Genomic DNA, 23,825 nt, shown 5'->3' with positions numbered 1-23,825 from the left:
ATTGAGTGGGTGAATTACTTTTTAAAGGAACGTGGGCAAGGATTTAGTAAATTGCTTGAAGATCAAAATGTCTTTGACTTCCTCATAAATCTTCCGCCCCAACCATTTTCTCATATATCCCTCTCTCTGTACACCAGCTGTCCTGGGGTTTCCCCTTGTCGTAGCTGCATGTGTCTGAGCTTGAATCAATAATGCTCTTGATCATGCCCTATTTTCTCCAAGATTTTGCTTTTTAAATCTTTACACAGGGTTGTTCCGTCTGGGTTTACAGCTTGAAAGACCTGTTGGGCTTCTCTGGCAAGCAGGGGTGCTATATAACTGGCCCAATAATCACTTAGCCAGCCTTCGCTCTTGGCCACCCAATCGAAATTCACCAAGAAGGCTGCAGAATTATCTCAATCTTTCAACTTCTGCAGAACTGTGGGCGGGTTCCTGGTTGAATAGGTCTGTCGTCTAGGTCTCCCTGTAATACCAGTAGGGTTTCTTAGTGTTTATGAATAGCAAGCCAATCTTAAACCAGGGCTTTCAGCAAATCCTTCTTGGCAGCTGTGGTGACTTGAAGGGGATTTAGTGTGTGATCTTCCTCGAGCTCTGACATGAGTATTTCTCGTAGACTTGACATATGAGTATTTCTGTGTAGTCCCTACTCCCTAATCCAAGCTGCCCTAGTACGCAGAGTTGGCGTGGATCCTAGAGATGGGTAACCCCTAGTGCCTAGTTATCCTCCCTATGATGTGGGGGCCTAAAGGACAAGGTTTTAATCTATCTAACTCCCTCCGGGTCTTCCTAAGGGTGTCATGTGCAAAGAATCACACAGGGTGGTCTCAGTGATATTCTGAAGGGTGCCAGCCAGATGCACACTTTCTCGCTCTGTCCCTCTCGCAACCTTTTTGCTTCTTTCTCTGATCCCGCCTCCCTACGCCCCTTTCTCCTCCTACTCTGTCTGTGTCTGCCTACTCCTGTCAGTCTTCTCACTCCCTCTCCCCTTCTGTCCCTCTTTTCTTTGCACATTCCTATCTCTGACTTCCCTCCTCTATCAACTACTTACTCCTACCTTGCCCTCTACAACTCCTTTGCCACCCTTTCTCACACTCTTTCAACCTCTGCACTCTCACACTGCACTACCTTCTTACACTCTCCCTCACATACACCCTCCGAATCACAGCTCTGTCTCACTCGCAATACCTCACCTGCACCCTTATCCAAATCCACCACAGACTCTTCAGAACTCTGTCCACCCTTCATTCTTGTACCTGGTGTCTTGGTCCAAACCTTCTGACCTCACCCAAACACCTTTCACTGTCTTGCTCCTGCGGGTCTTTCGTACCTGTGACTTCTTGTTCCAACCTGTCCCCCCACTATAGTTATCTTTGCCCATCCCATCCTTTCAGATAGAGGGAAAGGTCATTACAGTTAAATTCCTGATGTCCCCTGTTGTTGATCTGGCCTTTCTGTGGTCTGATCTTTACTCACTTTTTTTGTGCATATATTTGTTTTAAGAGTGCAGAATTTAAATCTATTTCAAAGGTATTATGTCAAAAGACTGTGATTAAAAAAATCGATCTAATTTGTTTTAGTAAGACTGCTCTGTGACGACACAGAGCAGTCTTTCTAAATCGAACTGACAGCCCCTGCTATGCACATGAGTTGACGCAGGGGCTGACAGGCTCGCCAGAGCCCTGAAGCGGCCACGAGGGAGACCGGGTAAGTTTGTGCGTGCGTGTTTTGGGTGTACATGTTTGTGTGTGTGTGTAATAGTAGGGGGAATCCTGGGAAGGGAAAGAAACGGGGCAAGAGAGGGTGGGGGATTGAGGGGGAGTAGAGGGCAGAGGGTAACATTGGGGGGCGAAAACTTTTTCATTTTTTCTATTTTTGTAGGCCACCTAAAATTGGCTGTAAAATACCAGTCTTTCGGTTAGGCGATCTACAAAAATCGAAAAAATGACATAGAACCATTTCAAACCATGTTTGTCACTTGTCCACTTTGTCTATTCACTAAAACTGGCATGCTTTTCCATAGAGAGCTTTCTATTGCTATTTTGCTCTTATGCAAGTAGGAAGTGACCCTTGCAAAAGCCTTCTTAGGTAGTAGGTCATGTAATGCTTCTTTTGTTTTAGGATTTTGTTCTGAATTTGGATATTTAGAGTTTACATAATGCTAAGCAAGCACATAATATTTGACTACTAGCAAAGATTCTCCCTATAAAATGTGTTCCGTTCCATGGATCTACAGAAAACCACCACCATACCCCAGAGACCATGGTTGGATGGTTCTAGGTGTTAATTTGACTGATAAGGCCCTAGGTGGCCTTACCATGTGTCACCCTGTAGGAGAAGTGCTGGGGTAGGACAGTGACATGTGCACTGCCACTTAAATTCACTTTTTCCAAAAGGAGGGCACTGTGTTCTACTGATGTGGATCCATGGGTTATTTGTATGGAGAAAAATATTGTTATTGTGAAAAGCTTGTTCTCCATTTATACAATACCTGACCAAGCCAGATGGCTTAAACGCTTAAAGAAAATGCGAAGCAGCATGCTGGGCACCATCGTAGGTCATTCCTAGTCATATGTGCGACCCTTCTGAATGTAAACGCCTTGCAGCAATATTCACATTGCCACGGTGCACACTGTTGTCAATTGGAGAAACAACTGCAGAGCCCCAACTGCTGATTTACAGCTGTCCTAATTCACGCGCTGAATGACCCCCATTGGGCTGGCTAAATGTCAACCCCTGGCACGTTTAGAGTGCAGGTTGTACTTAATATAGGCATTTTTTAGAAAGAAGCCAATGCAGTTAGGTTGCACAGTGATAATCCTGCATTTATCCTCATAATACAGACACTCTTTAATTATTTAAAAACCTGCCAGGGGGCGCTCATATGATACGATGGACCCTTCTACTCTACTCCGCAGTCTATGAAATGTAATGAGCATTGGTGTAGAAGTGCTGAAATGGTTTGATTATTTCTCCAAAATTGACTATATTCAGTGAAGCTCTGCCGATTTCATTCCAAAACCAGAGCTTTACTGGCACCTGACTTGGCAGTTGGAGAAGGAATAACCGCCATGTTCTATGTATGACACAAAGGGTCAGCTGCAATACCGGTTCTAATACCTCACTGCCATTGCCAAAGCATAGTTGCCTGAAAAGAAATCTCAGCTCTTCCAAGAAGTGATTACTCTACATTGGGATTTCAGAAAAGTCCTTCTCTTTTCATGCAGGCCTTGCAGCAAACCTCAGACCGTCTTCTGGTGTACCATGACCTCCTGAAACTCCATGATTGATCATAACCTATCACAATTGTTTCTCGTGAACCTCTTGCTCGTTATGTTTAATGTAAATCCGAATTCTACTTCTTCCTTGGCTATGGTTTACCTTACCCCTAATTACCCACTTATCTCGTTCCTGACCTCACCCTTCCACTTATCCCTTTTGCCAACCTGAAGTGACTTCACTTTCTCCGTGTTACCAAATTCCTATTCTTAAATAAATAGATCGCTAAAACTTGAATGTTTGTCGAAATACTTGACAACCAAACAGCACAAACGAAACCTTTTACCTGATGATAAATGAATGGCTAAATTACCTTTTTGGTGACTCCATGACATAGTTCTTAAACTCACTCCTCTCACTTACCAGCTCCTTTGTACTTCTACATCATTGTGGTAACATGGGGAAAACAGTTCAATACAACTGTTTATGGTTTGTACTCCACTTGTATGTACCTTTGTCGGCCTTGCTGCTCCTATGCACCCCCTGGCAGTTGTGCGAATTCTGAGAGAACTCACAGGCTAAGTATGGATGACCATAAGAACTGTGTTTACTTGTGCTTTCTCTTTTTCTCAACCCATGACAAAGAAAAGTACATTTTTGGAGGTAAAAAGAATAGGTTTAGGCCAGCTTTCGCTTGAGCATTTTACATAGCAAAAGTCAAATGAATTATGCATTCGTCCCGGAGTCATAATGCAAGATGTTGATATACCATAAACACAAATATAGTCTACTGCTCTGCAACAGCAGAGTTCCTTTCCTCTGACTCGAGCCTGTGCATCAAATGAGGCTTGTCGCGGCTTGGAGGAATCCAGATTGATTTCGCTAAAATGCCTGCGCTCGAACACCGTTGGTAAAGTATGAATTACACTCATGATTATCCTAGCATAATGGTTGCAGGCCGCACTGCTAATAAGAATTTCGGGGCGATCATCTTGAACGATGTTTGCTGTTTTGAAGTAAACATCCGATGCCATAATGTTCTGATCCTTCACAGATGTGAACAGGAGAGTAGCTCAGGTCACTAGTGCGGCTTTTGGAGAGACCCTCCTTGTCTCTGTTCAGCGCCCAGGAGTTGTAATCCCAATTTAGATGAGCTGTGTGCCCCCTATGTGTCCTTCAATTGCCTAGAGTAGCAGTGGTCGAGACGCCCTGGCACAGCTCTTTAGGGGGGAATTAGATGACACATTATTACTTGAGGTAAATGGAACGCCCTTACACAGATTTATTCGAAATAACTAGGTACTTTGCAGGCACTTACACTTGCATATGTACAGTAGCAAATAGGTGATGCAGTTGTTTAAAAACAAAAGTCTTGATGGACAAGGTTCAGTTTGAACACTGATGACTCAGAACGGTATGAATCAGTATGGTGCTCCTTCATCTTGGAATTTTATGGCCAGCTACAGTATGGCAAGTCTGCTTTGACTGATACTTAGCACTGCATAGTTGGTCCGTTCTGTTTTGTATTTCCTCCAACATTATTTTGTCTTCCATCCTATTTATTTCCTCTCGTGTAAGTAAACTCCGGAGGGTTGCATTGTTTTTTTTTTTTGTATCAAGCTGCGTTTCTGCTTTACTCATTCAATTATTTTGGGCATTCTTGTGCTCACGTTAATTGAATTGTTTTTCATGTTATACTTTTTTCCCAGGAAACCTTTACATTGAAAAAACATAGTCTCTTGGCGGGCTTTGACCCAACCTGTTGGTGTTACTTGCCAAGTCAGAGGTCAGTCGTGTCCTTGGGTACCAGCCTTGACAGATTGTGTCCCTGGGGCACATAGGACCTGTATACGCTCAAGTAGAATCCATTTTCTCATAAGCCTCAATGGTAGGGGATGGACCTGCTTCTGATTGGCTGAGAGAGATACTGTTCCCAATGTTGTGCGTGCACCCCATTGTTAATCCAAATTTACACATTTTAAGGACCTGTAAATATGTTTCAAAGACAGCATGTTGTGAAACTCAAGATATATTTACCTGGTTCTGACCATTGACAGATGATGCTTAATCCACGGCCAGAGAGAGGTTGAAGTGGTGATTTCAGTGATACAGCAACAGCTCTAATAGTGACAGGAGGATTGTCTATCAAGGAGTGCTGTGGGGCCAGTGGTGGTGATGCTGTGAGGAAGACAAGAGAACTCATGACGCTGGTGCTCCATGCTCAGACTGGGCGCAGCTGTCCGGTTCACCAAAGACCCACTTCTAGCGCTGGTGAAGCAGGCGATGTCCAGCAAAGGCAGTTAATATGAGATTGACATATCTAGGAAAGGATATCAGGTTAGACACGTGCTATTGTATGGATTGCATGTCATTTTTTATCAGTTACAGTATACTGTCTATTTCTTTATTAATTATACCTATGTAATATAGGTCTATGTTAATAGAAAACTTTATATTGAAGTGGAAAATGATGGACATGCATCAAACGTGTATTTATTTTCCAGATATTTTGAATAAGCACGGACTATATTTTTGATAAAGAGGAAATCTATTTGTAGAAATATAGGTCGTATTGATACAATTAAGCTAATGTAAGAGATTAGACCCCAGTGGGTCCCAACACTAGTTTTGTGTTATCTTTACTTGTTTTTTGAGTGGCAACCACAGGCCTCAGGCTCTAGTGGTTGTTGTTGCTGTGTATATGGTACTTCAGCACATTTGTTTCAGATTCACGCATTGTCAGGACAGCAAGGCTTTCATGGCAGCCGGGGAAATATTGAGAGCTTGTACTAGATTGTGCCTGCTTGGTCAAAGTAAGGGATCACTGGCTCCCTGTGGTTGCTGTTCAGGTCTGATATCGGCAGATTCCAGGCAGGGCTTCACTGTCTGTACCTGTCTTAGAAGAGCACATTGACCAGAAGTGCTTCTTCATGATTACTTGATAGGTAGGTATTGTCTTTTCTTCTTCAGGACTCATCCCTCGGTTTTTAACTTATGGGGTGAGAGGTCTCCCAGCTCCCAATTACAGGTAGCATATGACACTGTCCCATTAAGCTTTCACTGGCTTCTTCCAGGGCATTCTCTTCAGGTGTGGATTCAGCTTGAATCCAGACACTATTGACAAATCGGCCATATCTGTTTTTCGGATGGAACTACAACCCTCTCTCTGAGGCAGGCAGTAGCCATGGGCATGTATGTCAACATCCTTATCCCACTCACTCTCTTGTAGGTAAACATAATATGGTCATAGGGACTTGATACTGGGTTTACACAGGGGGTCCCAGTAGGGGCACCTTATAGTAAACCAGGCTGTACTACTCTGAATGCACAGAGATAGGGTTCCACCAACCAGTAGGGCCTTCACAGCCAGTCATGCAGGAAGACTTGTATGAGACTACATACGGGTACTTGGTGGGCACACATCAGTTTTGAAAGCAGATGAGACTGTGTGGTGGGGCGTGGAGTGGGGGGGGCGGGAGGGCGGAAACAGGAATCGTTAAAAAGGGGGGGGGGCTGCTGACGAGTTACAGCTTAGGACTTTAAACCTCAATGTAGCCAACCTATCTCAGTGTGCAAATAAATTGCAACATTGATTTGGAGTGTTCATCTGAATGCTGGACATTGCCCGCTCAACAGGTGAGACCCTGATAATTGTCCTACAGGTCACATTCTGCACTGTAGAGGGGAGCTTCTACTGGTACTGAGTTGAATAGTGCTTTCTTATGTTATACATGTTCATTCACACACTGTTACTTAATTGGGGGGTATGACATGTTCCTTGCGTCGTAATTATAGGATGCATGCTACTCTCTCCAAAATCAGATTAAATCGATGCAGTTTGGGATATACCCATACATTGGCTTAACCTATTATATGTGCAAAGATTTCTTTGTTACGTTTATGATGCACACCCTAGTGCAAAAGGGCAATTGGGCACTGTACAATTATTTATCAGGCATAAAACATGGGAATAAAATATTTCTGTAGAAAGCTTAGCAAATGTAATCAAAAGAAGGAATTCTAAAAAGTACATCTGCAACATAAACATAAGTTACCTGAGGGTTCGGTGCGCGATACGAATAAAGAAACTAAACGTAACCTCCGAAAGATGTCAAATAAGAGCCAGGCACAAGAGAAGGCTAGTGCAGGCTAAGACAATAAGATTAGGAAAGGCACTCGTATTGTAAGATCCTCTCTTTTGTGTGTTGTTTATTTGTTTTTATAAGGTGCAAGCTATTGGCTTGCCACTTTGTAGCACTACAAAAGTGAAAGGGTATATAGAGCTTTAACGTGCTTTAGAAACATTCAGATCTGTTAACTGCATGAGAGAAGTGTTAAATTGGGTTGGACAAAACGTTAGTGCACACTCAATTATATTCCAATGAGCCTTTAGGTGCAGGGGAGGAATACAGACCCCCTGACACGAGGTTGTGACATCAATCGAGAAAAGCAAGAGTCCAATCTATGGACCATCCCATCCCCTGCACACTCAGGTACTGTGAAACAGTCAAAAATGTCCATTGATCTATTGTGTAAAAAATTTCTAAAAATTCATGGTTCGAGTACTGTTATCTTCAAAATCTCTTTATTCAATCATAGTTCAGTGAGGGGCCAATCAATACATTTTGAGCTTTATGCATTTTCGGGGAACGCAGTCCCCTTCAAGAGCAATTTACACTTCACAAAGAGAAAGAAGAGAATTGACTCTAATGATATGATAAACAAAGAAAACTACAATGTTCCGATAAGACACGAGATACGAGATTTTGAAGATACCAGTACTTGAACCGTGAATTTTTCGGATTAGAAATGTTGTACACAATGTATCAATAGACGTTTTTGTCTGTTTCACAGTACCTGGGTGTGCAGGGGACTGGAGGGTCCATAGATTGGAATCTTGCTTTTCTAGAAGGGTTAAATTGTGCAGGTGGAAAAATAATGACTTTAGATGGTCCTGATAAGTGAAGTGCAATAGATTCTTATGTCCATCTATGTTGAGGATTTCAGACTGAAGTGTTCCCCCAAGATGAGGACCATCTTCAATCTGCTATGAAAGTGACAAGGATTCAGAATACCCAAAACGCTGCCTCCCATTTTTTTTTTTTCTGAAGGCATAAGCATCCAATGCATTGGATGGAGCTGGCAGATCTATGAGGAATTTATGGAAATTATTTCTCACCTTTCTGCCATAGTTAAAGTGGGCCACTATTCCAGTAAGCTTTCTGGATAAAACAGAGGACTTTAAACTCAATGCACATAGTAAAACGGAGCCAATGAAAGCAGAGTATGTATGGGATTTATAAAGCTTGTACCTAGCTGGGAAGTAGCTTTAGTGCTTGCATAATGTGAACCCTGTTTGTGCTACCTCGGTGAGCATAGCCGCTTTATTCTGGATAACATGTAGCTGTTGAATGAGGTTAATAGGGAAACCTAACGAGAATATTGCAGTAGGAAAGAACTATGACTGAGGTAACCTGGAAGCTAAGGGACATGGTAAGGAGAGGGAGGGTGTGCCTTAGAATGCATGGCTGGAAGTAGGACTTCCTTGCGACTTCTGTCTCTATGGACAAAGGCAAATAGATGCTCAAAGATGACACTATTGTTTTAGCTGAAAAGTTAAGTATAGGTAGTACACCTATGGTGGGAGAGGGAAGAGTTGTAAGGATGCAATTGCCAAAATAGCTGGTCTCCATCTTCGAGGCATTCGGGCAAAGGAAGCTATCATATCAACAATACCAGACTCTGCAGTAAATGTTCAATGAGATGGAGTGAGATGGAGTGACCTGCTGATCCCTGTAGGCTGGAGGCAATCTGCATATCATTTTCATAGATTTCCAAGATGGTGGTGTGCGATGAGATGAGGTTCACAAATGATTGCAAGTAGGCAATGTTGTGTTTTCCCTCTCTGTAAGAAAACATGCGTTCAGAGGAAGCGCAGTACCAGAAATGCCAAGGTTTTGAGGCGGTGAAGGAGGGGGTGGGGAGTTCATGGTTCACCATGTCAAATGCCACAGGGAGGAGGATGGGAAGAGAATGGCTGCGAAGTTGGCATCCAGGGACATAAGTGTTTCATATCTCAGAGCCTGGTATACATTGAAACTACTCAACAGTCGATTACTGGGCACCTTTTCTGAGATTTTGTTAATAAAAGGGGTGTTTACAATGGGATGGTTGTCTGCTGGGATGTTGGGGTCAGCATGGACTTCTTGGAGGGATGAAATGCATGTTTTCTTCATGCCTGAGGGAAGAGACTAGATTGCAATAGGCTGTTTCCGAACCATGTTTGGCCTGATGCAACAGTGAAGATTTTATTTTCTGTATGCTTGGCAGGACATGATTCCACCTGCTTGGAGGAAACGTAAATGTTTTCTATCATTGACCTAAGCTCAGAATGTCCATTGGAGTAAAAATAGAGGAAGGTATTCGTGGCCAACTCAGGATAAGAAGTTATGGCCTTTTCAGTGATGCAGCAGCAGCAGTCAGCAGATGCTTGGGAGGGAACTAAACAGTGAAAACATTCTGAAGGAGATCGAAGTTCCTTATGAATCTGGAACATTTCTGCTGAGGGATTTAATGCGGCAGCCATCCACTCAGTAAGGAAGTATTTCTTCTTTCGGAGGATTGCTGCACAATAGCCCTTCTGGTGCCTTGGTTATGCCCTTTTGGCATACGGGTCTTTGAATGTGCACACAAATGCTGTGTTCTTGTTAATGCTGCAGCCTAAGGGCCAGACCAAAGGTTATGACAGGGTCCAAAATGTCCACGGTTCCTGTGATTTCCTCATGATGTTTCAACAAAAAGGAATCTTTGATTGAAAGCCATTGGCAGGTAGAAGGTTGCAGAAAACTAGGTAGGCATACCACTATAGGTTGCAAAGCAACGTTATCTAGGCTGGCATGAGAGATGCAGTGCATTTTCATGGGTCTAGCCAGCCTAGGCAGGAGAAGAAAGTGGTGCTGACCGAGAGAGAGGGTGGCTTGGAAATTGCATAGGGTGATGTATGGTGATGCAATGGCATACAATCTGTTGCCTTCAATGTGGATAGCGTCTGATGGCCAGATTTTAATAGCCAGGGTGTCGCCTCAACGGAAGCATGAGAGTGCTTGTTGGGTTAAGGATCATAGCCAAATATTGACATTACCAGGAACCAGGATCATATCTAAGATTGTTTGCAAGCTCGAAATAAAGTCCATTTAAACCTCAATAATAGGCATAGCATCTCTAGGATGTCGATACTGTGATGATGCCAAACGATTCTGATGGATCAGTAAGGCATTTGCATACAAGGCTTTAAAAGGAGGCGACAGCAGTGGTGTGGAGAACAGTAGTAGGAAAGTAGGTTTGTTTACCCTGTTAAGTACCCATATTTCACATCCCTATAGGAGAAATCAACCAATGCTGTGTAATCTTTAGAAAACCAGGCGTCCTGGATGTTCACTGCATGCCTTTTAGCAGAGCAAGCTCTGAGTGTGGCAATGTTTCAGGAAGGTTTAGTAGTGCAGAGCTTCGGAAGAGGCAATGGCATAGGGCTGTAACTGTGAGTGAGAAGGGCGAGGGTACATGATGGTTGGTCTCAGGCAGGGTCTGGGCACCAATGTATGTGGCGACCCTTTTATCAAAATGGTGCCCTTTTTATATATTAACACTCTTTAATGCACTGGCAACTTCAACTACTTGGATACATATGTAATCTTCACAAACTAACTGCCTTGTTGCATATAAAATGAGCTGAACACACTATTGGGTTATGAAGCAGAATTGTATATCCTTTAAAGGAGTATTTTCTTCTCAAGTAGAGTGGTGATTCTGGCTATACATGGACAGCAAATTAAAGTCGGCAACTCAGACTTTGCTCCGAGATCTGGACAATCCAATCCAAAAGTGGTGAATAAGAAAGCAATTGTCTGACTGCAATGGTAAACCGGGAAACACGTAGTCCTCTTAGAGTTCCTACTCATCCTCTAGACAAAAGAATGGAGCTTCCTATTGGTGCCCTGTAGGGAGGCGTGAAATTCCAATGTCACGCCTGCCTACGCAAATCAATTAACTTCAAAAAGCAAGCCATGGGCCCTGCATGATTAAGATATCCACAATTGCAGGGCTGCTGATGAGCGAAATTATGAAAAAAATGGAGTATTGAAGATAGTCCTGTCACGACTCCAGCTAGTATGTAAGCCTCCTACAATATCCTTTAATGAAATGGTATAGGTACCTGAACTTCCTTGTAGGTAGGGGAGTTGACCTGAGCTGGAGTAAAATATAACCATGGCTCCAGATAAGATTTTGAAGTGGGAGTATTTTACTCGCTATTTTTCTAAGTTTAGAGTGAAATGATTTTTGGGGCATAGGAAAAAATTATTCCCAATACTGATATCATGTTGTAATCAATACTTCATTGGACTTAGCAATCCATTTCCTTAACTGTGGACGATTGGTGGACGGCCCTCAAAGGAGACGACACAAGAAGTGTGTTGGCGGCGGCCTCTTTTTTTTTTATTTTATTTTTTTAAAAACATCGATTTGGACAACAAAGCTAATTGAGCATCAGGAAGATCTCCCAATGACTAGAATAGACAGTCGAAGTGTCCTAACATGAACTTGGTGAATTATGAAATTCTGTGGATTTATAAAGGCTGGTCGCGTAAAGATGGACAAGGACAATGATGTGCGCTGGAACATTGAACTTTTGTTTTTGAAAAAATTGTATATACAATTAACTCAAAAAATATGAAAAAAATTGGACTTAGCAATTCATTTCACATTAAAGCTGCATTTGTACCTTAAGGTTCCTTTTCTGGTCCAGCATTGCAACACCAGACCCCTCTTCTGTGGCCCTGCTTCGATCTGAAGATACCTTTTGGGTGGAATTCAGGGGCAGGCTCCTATGCGTCTTTCTTATTCATATTGATGAACTGTATTTTTACTCACTATTTTCTTGTGGTGGGGTGGTTTGCAGATTTTTAGATCACAAAGGTGGCCTGTACGCAACATATTTGCAGGTCTGAACACAAAAACAAAAGAAAATAGAGCAGGTGCAGATGGTGTCCCAATACAGCTCACTGATGCCAGGGGACCTGATGGTAGTGGCTGTCAGGTGGCAACACCACAGTCGCTTGTCTCCAGAGTTGTGCAGATTGGAATGAGACCTACCAAACGCACCTCTTTTTGTATCCTTGACCATCTGGCACACCATATAAATTCTCCTAAAACATCCAGGTTCACATCCAGCAAGCCATTTATTTGTATGTCTCAGACAGAGCTAGTCCAGGTGTGGCTCTTAAACCATAACTGCTATGTCCACTATTAGAACTACTTATTAAGCTCTTTATGATTAAAAACCTCAACAGCGTTGTTGTCACCTCAAGTATATCCAGCTCTTAAAACTGTAAGTGTTCAGTTTTAAACACCGTTGTCACCTTGAATTCGGAAATCCTTATTCATTTAAGCCAACAAAGGATAGATTTTCATTTCATCCACAACATACCTATGAAAATAATTGTCGCTAACAAAAATGAGTGTTCAAACACAATACTGCTTAATTGTTGATTATAATCATAACTTTTATAAATCCGTAATTATCTTTAATCTGTGGAGATTTTGTTGGTCCAGGAAGCTGCTGAATACAGGCTGGCAGAATAGGTTTTTAAGGTCGTTATGAACCTTTCAATCGATCCTTAAGGGTTGCATCCAGGATCTGCTTGGTGACATGCGATACACAGTGAGGCCACTTTTTACTGATGGGGGAAATGGAATGTGGTTCACTATCTTCTGCCTCCAAGGACAAGAGCGTGGAAATGTAATTGCAAACTGTGGCCTGAAGTAGGTTTTGATATGCAAGCTACACGTGAGCCAATAACATCTGTCTCAAGCAAGTCCTTGGATGGTGACTGACCTATGCTAACTGGCAAAATAAGAATACATCCTAGAATAGTGAACGCAGAGTCCTGGGCTTGTAAGAAACATTGAACCAGAATAAAGAAAATAACAACCATGGAGTGCATCTGGAATGATGTCTGGCTCTCTAAACAAGATAAACAGCGTTTGAATTATTTTGTAACGCAGGACCAGAATTGTGATGTGTGCAACTCTGGCACACGCAAGTAAATGGTGTGGGACAGTTCAAGTGATTTCTTGACCAATGATGCCCCTCATCTCATTCATTGGCCATTAATTTTCTCATCTCAATTATATCCAGTTATTGTTAACATTTAGAAAACATGTGCAGAGTAACAGGGAAGCCTCTCACCTTATTCCACTGTCTTGCTTACTTTCTGAAAGGATCCGAAAGCTTCATTAAATCCTGTGACCCACTATGTACTCTTGACAAATATTTACTTTAAACAAATACACTTTAAGATAATTATTTTTGAAGATGTTTGTGTATTGTTAATCACACTGAAAAGTCAAGTTAGAAATGTCTGACACTTTTCTTATTCCATGTTTCTGTTTTAATTCATGAATTCTGTCCCAAGCAAATGTATTGTGTGAAAACAAAATCTCAATGGATGTTATATTTGTGTGCAGTGTCACTATCGATGTATGTGCATTGTGTTTTATGTACTGTATCTCAAGTGTGCCTTCTACCACTTTTTTAATACATGTTAAAAATGACAAATTGCACCATTGGTCATTGAAAAACTTCAATCGGAAAAACATTGTCAGATAAAGATATTTAATGATTTTGAATGTCTAAATGACCAATAGAGATTAAAGAAAGCAACATTGTAGTATTTAAATAGAACGAATTAGAAAGGCTGGGTATTTTAAATACACAAAGGGAAGTTACTTTGTTCCTGTAAGGAGTTAGTTGGCAATTGATGCATGTTTACTTCAGGCATTATTTTACAAGTGCCTAATGTGAAGTGATAGTTCAGGCAAATTCAGATATTAACACCTGGAAACGTTTTTTTTAAAAACTGAGCCTTTTCATTAATGTGTTTAATGTAACCTTTCTTTTCTTTGCTTTGTGCCATGCCTTGAATTAGGATGCTAAAGTAAGTCTCTTTTTTTTCTGGGTGCTCTATAATTATACAGTTTTGCTTTCATTGAGATACAGTGTCTCTTACATGTCATACACTGTGTGAAAGGCTCCAATATAAGAAGCACCTCTAAATTATCTGTTTTAATATACATCTATATTAACTACGAGACCAACTGTAGATTGTATACAGATCACTATTTTATCTCCTGTCTGAGATCACATATTGTGTCACTTTTATCGAGATCATCTCAACCTTCTTTCAGGCTTGGAATAGCACACCATGTTTCTGATCTGGCCTTCCCTTGGATCTTGTGCATATTTGGCCCACCAATTATTCTCTATTTTTTTAGCTCGATATTTTTGGATTTTCATCTGTGTTTTCTCAGGTAAAAGTTATCGGTCTCCCTAGCCTGGCACAGCATAACATCTTTGATTTATTCTATGTTCTTGTTTGTTCTGTCTTAACAATGTTTGACAAAGTGCATTGTTCATTTTCTGTTTTTAACATTCTATATAATCATACATACGCCAGTCATGAGGTGGTCTATGGTACAGACAATAAAACATATAGTGTTTATTAAATGTACACCGATATTTGTGCAATATAGATGTGTAGAGAATTTAAGTAGCAGCAGAAACCATGATATTACACATTTTCTGTATATTTGAGCAGATTGAGCTTCAGCACACTTATTGTTTGTGATGGGTCTCCTGCAGGTATTTTCCTTTGAATGCAGATAAATATTTTCCCTGAATTTCTCTGACTCGTGTCCCTAAACTCTTTTTCAAACATATTTTTATATTTGCTCATTCTCATCCCAACCACTTTAATCAAACTAGAGCGAGAATAGGACCTTTTTCTAAAACGTCTAAATGGAGGGTTACTTTGTGGCAGTGTCCATTCTCTCTCCTCAACCTCAAGTTTTCTTAATCACAAACCTCTATGCAGTTAAGTTTCAATTAGTCACATTTTATTTGATGGTATCGCCCATTCCCCCCAGGCTTTTTTCAAAGGGCAAAATATGTATTTTTACTGCCACATGGAATCGTCATGCTATTGTATTATTAATATAGGATTATTTCAGTTTCCGCTGTACTTTCTTTTATACTCTAGATCCCAGATTGTTGTAGAACATGATCAGGTAGCAACATACACGTCTGCTGTCATTCTAGCAGTCAAATGCTTCATGATGTTCCAGAAACCCGCTATGCACTGTGGGCACTGGTAAGTTACAGCTCCCATATGGAGGGACCGAAGTTTGGCCCATGCTCTGCTTGAACCAATACAGCATACAAGCAATGCATATTTTGCACCTACTCTTAACCAAAGAGGGTTCCTCGCCCACGGTCATTTGGCATTTCAATCCTGGGCATTTTCCTGATGGCAACATCTCTCGCCATTCCAGAGACCACTACTGAGCATTTGTATTTATAATTGTTCTTTTATAATGCGCTTAATACCAGAGATTGGTTTCTAAGTGCGGGATCGGGATTCAAACGTGTTGCACTGCGTTGTCTTGCTTGAAAGACGAGCGTGTTGTCCCTCAGCTATGCCCCCTATTTTCATTGCTCTGCCACCTTGTGTGTGCAGTATACCAAAGAAAGTCCTAGAAAATATTTGCTGCGGTTTTGATAAAATTATGGTAGCCTTGCAATTCTTAATGTTTGCAGGGGATATGCCTTCCACCAGTAGGTGCTTGAAATGCTGTAGGTCAATTAGCCATTCTAGAATTAGAAATTACTCTGATTGTGGAATATAATGGCAATGGGGTTATCTGGGCTTCAGTCTTTTAGGAATTTGGGAGTATTGTTCAGTGCCGAGTAAGCAACCGTGATGGAGTGCTTAAGTGCTTCTGTGTTTGTAAAGTCTGTAACATGGTAGTCACAAGTGTAAATCCTAGTGCATGCTTTGAGCATACGTGGTTTCCACTTCTTAAATTCATAATGTATTTGCCCCAGAATGTACCATCCAAAGGCTCAAATTTGTATTGCTTAGTGAGGAATCACCAGGGAGACGTTAGTGCCTCATAGGGAATTTAACTGAAGTATGTGAAATAGCAGAGACTGTAGCCCTACTTGCACTTAGTAATTAAATATGTCTCAGAAGAGGAATGCCTTTGGCCTAGTGCAGTGGACTGGCGCAAAAGGGTTGAGACCATTGCGAATTTTTGGGCCAGCTAAAAAGAGCTCTTTTACCATCAGCATTTCAGACAAACAGTTGGTTGTCACGAAAAGATTGTAAAAGTGGACACCAGAGTGCGTCAGGTATTGAAATCTTCATTTTTGTGTAGGGATGTGTTAAATAAAGATTGATGGGTAATGCTTTTCATTTAGACTTGTAATCTGTGTCGAATTGGTAGACTATGTAGGGACTTGGATGTTATGTGGCCAGTCAATGTAATTAACCCACATGCTCATATCACCCACTTAGTCCAATGAAATTAATTATCAGTGTGTACCCTAGTAATCGCATTTGTCGGCTGTTACGGCTTGCAAAAGTAGATAACCGAATGCCTCTGTGAGGACTTTTGTTTAATCATGTTTTGATGTATATACAATTCTGAGATTTTAAGTGTTGTGACTATGCTGTCCTATCGGCTCATAGGAACAGGTGCTTGCATTAAAAGAAGCTAAGGGTCTTAGTGTTTCCATGATGGGTCTGATAGGCATTCTGCCTCAAAATATGTTTTGTAGGTTTAGCATCCGTAGGTCCTCATCCATAGGTCTGCGAGCACCTGAGGAGCAGGAGCTCCACATCACTGCAGGAGCAGTGCTACCCACGCCGCAGCATGTCTGTGCCCCTAGGTAAGCCAGTGATCTACACCGCGCCATAAACTGTCCTCAGTTATTTTAATTGCATTCTTCGTGCGGATCGTGCCGCAATTGCAACTGTATATGTTACGTTAAGATCAGATGGCTGCCACCGCTGCTTATTATTAATTTTACTCAGCTCGTGGGCATAGTCCTCCAATGCACCCCATGAGGCTGGGCCTGGGCTAAAATGGCCGCCGCATCACTTCGAGCTGCATTGCATCTGTAGCGCAACGAACCTTTTTGCTACTTCATCGGGATTGGCTGTTCGCACCTTATCTGCTCCAATCCCAAGCTGGAAGGCGTGAGCCAGCCCACCACTACAAGGACCATGCTCTAAGGATCCCTACCTGTCCTGTGCCTGTCCGTTGCCGTCCGGACCACCAGCCGGAAACCCTGGTTCTGCGACCTCCCCCAATCCCATGAGTACCAATCCACATCCACAGTGCCTGAGCCCCCATTCTTAGTCGTCTGCCCCTATTTTGCCTGATCCAAGTCTTTTAAGACACGTTCACAGCAGCAGTGCTGCTATCCACCTCTACATCCCGTAACTTTACCCACCTAACGACCGATACTGAACCCGTTGCGCCCGACCACATGAGTACTGGATCGCATGCAGAACCATCTATACTAACTACAGCTCTCTGACAGTTCCTTAAATATTTTATCCACTGTACCTGTTGCAGCACCCACCACATTGATGCTTTTATCACATGCGCTGTGCATCTATGGACACTATTGTATTTGTCTTTTCACTGCCTCAGCTTTTGCTTAGCATCAACCCTCTCTAATTGATAGCCCACAGTAACTGATTGCCTAGCTCATGTTAGTACTAGCCCACTGTAATTGATTGCGTAGCTCATGTTAGTACTAGCCCACAGTAATTGATTGCCTTAGCTCATGTTAATACTAGCCCACAGTAATTAACTAGCACTGCTGTAGTCTATACCAGCATTAGTCCAATGTAATTGATTAGCACTGTCTCAGCCCCATCTCGGTAGCACCTACACCGCGACATGGTGCCTAAACTGCCTTGCTCTCATGCCATACCACCCACACCCTTCCTCCATGCACTTCTTACAGGCATACCATACCCACATACGGCGAGTGCCACATCGTCTCCCATCTCCGGACCTAGCCGCTCCACTACTATGCCCAACCCACCACTGGAAGTACAGACCCTTACATACCCCTCACCCCTCCACCTGAGAAACAATAGGCTAGGTACCCGTTTTGCTTACATTTCAGCGCCTCAGAAAAAGTACCCAGTAAAGCAACCTCGCCTTCATCTTTCACCACCCCAATGCTAAAAACCCTAGGTACTACCACCAATAAAAACAACGTCCCCACTAAAACAAAACTAGGAAAGAACCTCACCACCCAAATCCAATGTGCACTCATCAATGCACGATCCATGGCAGCCCATGCCACAGAGATTAATGACCTCATCATGGACTTGGATCTAGACGTTTTAGCCATCACAGAGACCTGGCTACACGAAGCCTCCGGACCAGCCATTTGCCAAACCCTACCACCAGGCTACATAATCTTCCGCCAGTATAGAATCTCCAACAAAGGAGGAGGCGTTGCCCTTATTCTCAAGGAAACCCTCAACTCCAGACAAATAAAATCTGCTAATGTAGACAATTTTGATGCTCTATCAGTGAAAATAGCCTTCTCACCAAATGACACTATAACACTAGTTTACCGCCATCCAGGTCCCCCTCTCGATTTCCAAGCCAACTGCACACACCCCATGGCTGACAACCTAAAAACCAATACAAGAGCCATCCTCCTAGGAGACCTAAATCTCGGCTTCAGAGATCCAAAAGACAAGAAAGGCAAAGCCCTCCTCGAACTAGGCTTTATCCAACTAGTCAACAATCCAACTCGCACCAAAGGTCGCATACTGGATTGCATAGCTGATCACAATTGTGATGCTGACATCAGCTCTAACACTCCACGTCCCTGGACCGACCAACACTTACTACACTTCCTTTTACCCTCTAAAATTAGAGATAAACTGAGCCCATCTGTGCCCGCTGCTATGGCCAGGTCAAAGAAACTACTCTCTAAAGACAAAATTCACCCTCTCCTTGAAGCCTCAGCCTCAGCCCCAGCACACCCAACCTCAAAAAACCCTACTGAACTAGTAGAGCTCTACAATGCCACTCTTAAAGAGGCATTAGACTCTGTGGCCCCACTTGAAGAAAAAAAAGAGCAAAGCATATCTTACATGTTAACTCATGGTTCACCCAAGAACTCGTAGATATACGAGCTGCCAAACGGGTAGCACTGACCGTATGGCAACCAAGTCCCTCTTTGTCTACATGAGACACCTACCTGGCAATTGCTAAACAATACAAAAAGGCTATCACTACAGCCAAAGCATCTGTCTACAACACTAGAATTGTGGAAGCCAAATGCCAGTCAAAAGAGTTTGCTATCTTCAATGAATTGGTCATTCCCCTGACCTCCACACAACCAACAGAGAAAGATGAAATGTGGTGTAATAACATACAACATGCCATGTTAGACAAAATAAAAACACTTCAGGAAAAAATCAAGACACAATTTAACAACCTACTCAAGGTGGCATCACTTAAATCAAAGACCTCTGCCACCAGGCCACCCTTAGTTGCTTACGTGGCACAATCAAACCAATACCCTTTGCCTTCAGGGAAGTAACCATACCTGAAGTCCTACTGATTATGAAGCACATTAAACCATCGCTCTGTAAGGGTGATGTCTGCCCAGCCAGCTTAGTTAAAGACACCGACTTTAATTAATGCTTCCTTTGCTACAGGTATCGTCCCACCTTCCCTTAAGGAAGCCTGGGTTCGGCCGTTGCTAAAAAAAAAAACTACCCTCGACCCAGACTCCACCAACAACTACCGACCTATCATTACCGTTCTGTTCTTGTTGAAAATTCTGGACAAGGCGGCATACCTGCAGATCCAGTCATACCTAGAAACACACAATATTCTCGGTAAAAGACAATCTGGCTTTCCTCGACATCACGGCACAGAATCAGCTCCACTTGATCTTAAGAATCAGGCACTTGAATCCATGGACAAGGGCAAATCCTCTCTCCTACTCAGCGACCTCTCGGCTGCCTTCGACTTGGTTGACCACAAGATCTTGTGTAAACACCTGTCGGACACCGCACATTTCTCCCAAGAAGCCACCATCTGGATTACTTCCTTCTTGGAGGCCCGAGTCTTGAGGTGATTCTCTGATCAGACATCAGCCACTCCATCCCCCATTGGTTATGGAGTCCCACAAGGATCCTGCACATCCCCTACTCTCTATAATCTCTTCACTCTACCCCTGTTTAACAACCTAGAAGAGTTGGGCATAGCGTTTACAACTACAATGACGATACACAAATTCTTCTCCTGCTATCAGGTGACTATGAACAAGACCTCAACACGCTCCAGAAGACATATGCCCGCATCCAGGCCTGGATGGCAGCTAATGGCCTATGTCTCAATGGGAAAAAAACAGAAATCCTTTTGGTAGGCACCAAAGAGTCCCTGAATAAACTAGACAACAAATACAGCTCCTTCAGCATGGAGAACACGGTGATCACAGTCTCTGCTGCAGTGAAATCCCTGGGTGTATACTTGGACTCTACCTTATCAATGGAAAGACAAGCCAACGCCATCTCATCATCTGCTGCTCTCACAACAAAATGAATGCATTGAAACCTCATCTATCACCAAAACACTGCCGTAACATAGCAAGAGCCACCATTGGCGTGGAGCTTGATTACTGCAACGTCCTACTCCTAGGTACATCTACTAAGAACATTAACACATTGCAAATCACGCAAAATAATTATTTTAGAGTGACACTAAGTATCCCTAGAAGAGAGCATATCTCCCAGGCCAGAAAAGATGCCCACTGGCTCCTGATCAAAGAGCGCATACTGTTCAAGGCTCTTACCATCACACACAGATGCCTATCGCAGTCTGCCACCCCCGACCACCCACCTAGTGGAACAAATACATCAGGTGCCCTCCCATAGACCTAAACAAGACCAATACTCTCACTTAATCTCAGTCCCTGCGTTCAACAGGGCCAAAGCCGCCTGCACCAGCTTCGAAGTGCTGGCTCCAAAAGCTTGGAACGCCCTCCCACTTATACTCAGAGAGGAAAACTCTCTCATAGCGTTCAGAAAGGTGCTAAAAACCAATTTATTCAACTAGAATGTAACTAATGTTGTTCCCCTGTTACCATGGAACACTCCTATACGCACATTTTCGCTGCTCTATGTAACTTTTCTGATACGTAGCCATATTGACTAACAGTTTCTGGTATGCCAACTGATGTGCAGCAGAAAGTATATATAGCTGTCTATGTATGTATCAGTCGCGCCAGTAGAACCACCTATGTAGAAACCACTGGCACCCCATTTTGAGGGACAGAGCACTTTATGAAAGCAAGGCCAATTAGTATAAAACCCAGGAGTTTCCAATGGCAGCTGGAAATCTGTCACACATAGTTACTGAGCACATTTCTATGGAATGTTATTGCCTGCTGAACTCTGCCTTCTATTTCAGGGGCTCGCTAGCAGCCCTACAGGTAAGCAGCATACCAAATACTTTTCTTCCCACAAAACGGGAAAATACTCCTTACAAAAAAATAGAAATATTGTTTTTAAAAAAATGGGAACCAAGGGGAGTGTGCTCAATACTTCCACCTGCAGAGCTGAACATATAGATTTGGTTCAGTAGCAGCAGAGCAGTGCCACAAGCAGGAGTTCTAGTGTTAATACCTAATCTGCAGAGGAACTTTAATGTCAAAATGTATCTTTTAATTACATTAGCAACTAGGTGCATAGATGTAATGATTAAAAAATATCTGTTTTTAATCGCCTAGAAAATATCCTCATTGGAAATGGGAATACTTTTTACTCTCTTAAAATCATTAAAAAAAAATAGTGCGTAAAGTAGTCCCACTTAAAATATCTCATCTGGAGCCCTTCTCATTAGCATTTGTGGCTGATTCTGGAACTGAATACTTATAGGTGTATTTCTAGATTATGAATTTTATGGATACTCTTATTTAGGTTCTAAGAAGAGGCACAGATTCCTATGTGGAAAAGACTGATTTCTTTTTCATATATATATGTGTATATATATATATTTCTGAGACTTGTGGAATCTGCTTAGATCACATGCTGTGCATAGGCCGACATCTAGTGGAAGCTGCAGAGTATTCCAGTTTGTTTTTTGAAACTCAAAAATGGGCGTCGACACAGGGCGTGCCAGTAATACTATCACTAGTGTGACGTCCACTGTACCCATGATCCCTCACGCGTGTAGGACCCTCGGATTGTTTTTTTCCGCCATACTGGTCGGAAGTATTTCGCGGAGTTCCCTGGCCTTGGCCATACTTTTGCTAAATATTGTTATATTTACCCATTTCTCCACCCCAATGTCGAGTCACCGAACTTCCACACTCGACGCCGGCCCGGAGAAGAATTCGACCGTCGACAGCTGCACGACGGATTTGGGCCTCGGAAGGCCTCCGGCCTCGGCCCGGGCCTCGGAAGGCCTCTGGCCTCGGCCCTGCAAGTAGGGAGAGTGGGGGGTGGACATACTCTACCCTCTTTTAGTATATAGGTACATTCTTATATATTCCTACACTTACTAGCCCGCTGCCACAAGTTGCATATGGAGGTTACCCCTTTTCAATTCTGCCCCAAGTGCATCCGCAATTACCCTTGGGTCGACAGGCACGCCACGTGCAATCTCTGCTTGCCGAGGGACCACCACCAGGCGAACTGCAGAGCGTGTAGTAGGTTTAAACCGAAAACACTTAAGGACCGTTCGATCAAGCATTGGGCCCACCACACCAGGCGTCAGGAGGCCATGGCAGCGGAGGGCGCCTTCAGCGATGGCAGCGACGCCGTGCTTTCAGACGGCGAGGGCAACGTGGCGTCAAGAGACAGCCGAGCGCAAGTCCCCGACCTCTGAAGGTCATTCGGCAGGGCGGCTATGGGGAAGACCCCCGGCGACACAAGCGCTACCCACTGCACTTCCACAAAGCACATGAAGTCCAACCGAGACTCGACACGCACGTCGAGTTCTCGGAAAGAGGCATATAGAGAACGGTCCGAATCAGTGTCCTCTGGGCGTTCTAGATCGCCGCATGACTCCAGGCAATCGTCCACTGTTGCCAAGAGTGCCTCGCTCCCCAAGGTAACAGAAGTTCAATCGTCTGAAGCCGACTTCCATCCCCAGACCGCAATCCACGAGTCAGCGCCCGCAGACCGCATAACGGCTGCTTCCGAGTCCCTACCTCCACGTTCTAAAACTAGGGACACTACCCCTGAACCTCGACGCCAGGCGTCGGAAGGCTCCGAAGGGGTGAAAAAACAGGGAAAACACTCTTCCGCCCACGGGGAAGGGGGAAAACAGAGGAAGCAGTCTCAGCCTCCTCACACACCTCAAAAACTTCCCACTCCACATAAACAGACAGAGAAGTCCCAGTCCTCTGTTATCCCAAGGACACCTGCTAAAACCAGTAAGTCTAGTCAGGATAAGGTGGAGAAAGCCCCAGAAAAGATCTTTCCCAGTTCTAGAGAATGGTCTAGTGATGACATAGACAGGGTGGTGTCAAGGATGTCTTCATTGGCAGATTTTTACGCAAAAAACCCTGAACACTTTCTCTCCTATACTCCCGACTGGTCAGCACCCTCAGGCTCTAAGGATCCAATACCTCCAAGTAAGAAGTCCCGGTTTGAAGCCCCAACACGGTCTTTGGACCCCTTCTATATACAGCCCTACTCCCAATTATCAAGGGGAGA

At 43.2% G+C, this 23,825-nt stretch overlaps 1 protein-coding gene and 1 long non-coding RNA gene across 5 annotated transcripts in view; one reads left to right on the top strand and one right to left on the bottom strand.

Moving 5' to 3' along the window:
• The window catches only part of AP1S2 (adaptor related protein complex 1 subunit sigma 2), a 380,836-nt gene that overhangs the window by 335,701 nt on the left and 21,310 nt on the right, over positions 1–23,825 (top strand). The window lies entirely within an intron of this gene.
• The window catches only part of LOC138526271 (uncharacterized), a 140,133-nt gene continuing 119,994 nt past the window's right edge, over positions 3,687–23,825 (bottom strand). The window contains exon 3 of the long non-coding RNA XR_011283538.1: positions 3,687–5,536. This is a non-coding gene — a long non-coding RNA (uncharacterized lncRNA). The remainder of the gene's footprint in view (positions 5,537–23,825) is intronic.

Source organism: Ambystoma mexicanum, chromosome 7p (assembly GCF_040938575.1).
Source record: "Ambystoma mexicanum isolate Mex_15411 chromosome 7p, UKY_AmexF1_1, whole genome shotgun sequence".
Taxonomy (NCBI): Eukaryota; Metazoa; Chordata; class Amphibia; order Caudata; family Ambystomatidae; genus Ambystoma; species Ambystoma mexicanum.
This window is presented reverse-complemented; position numbering and strand designations above follow the sequence as displayed.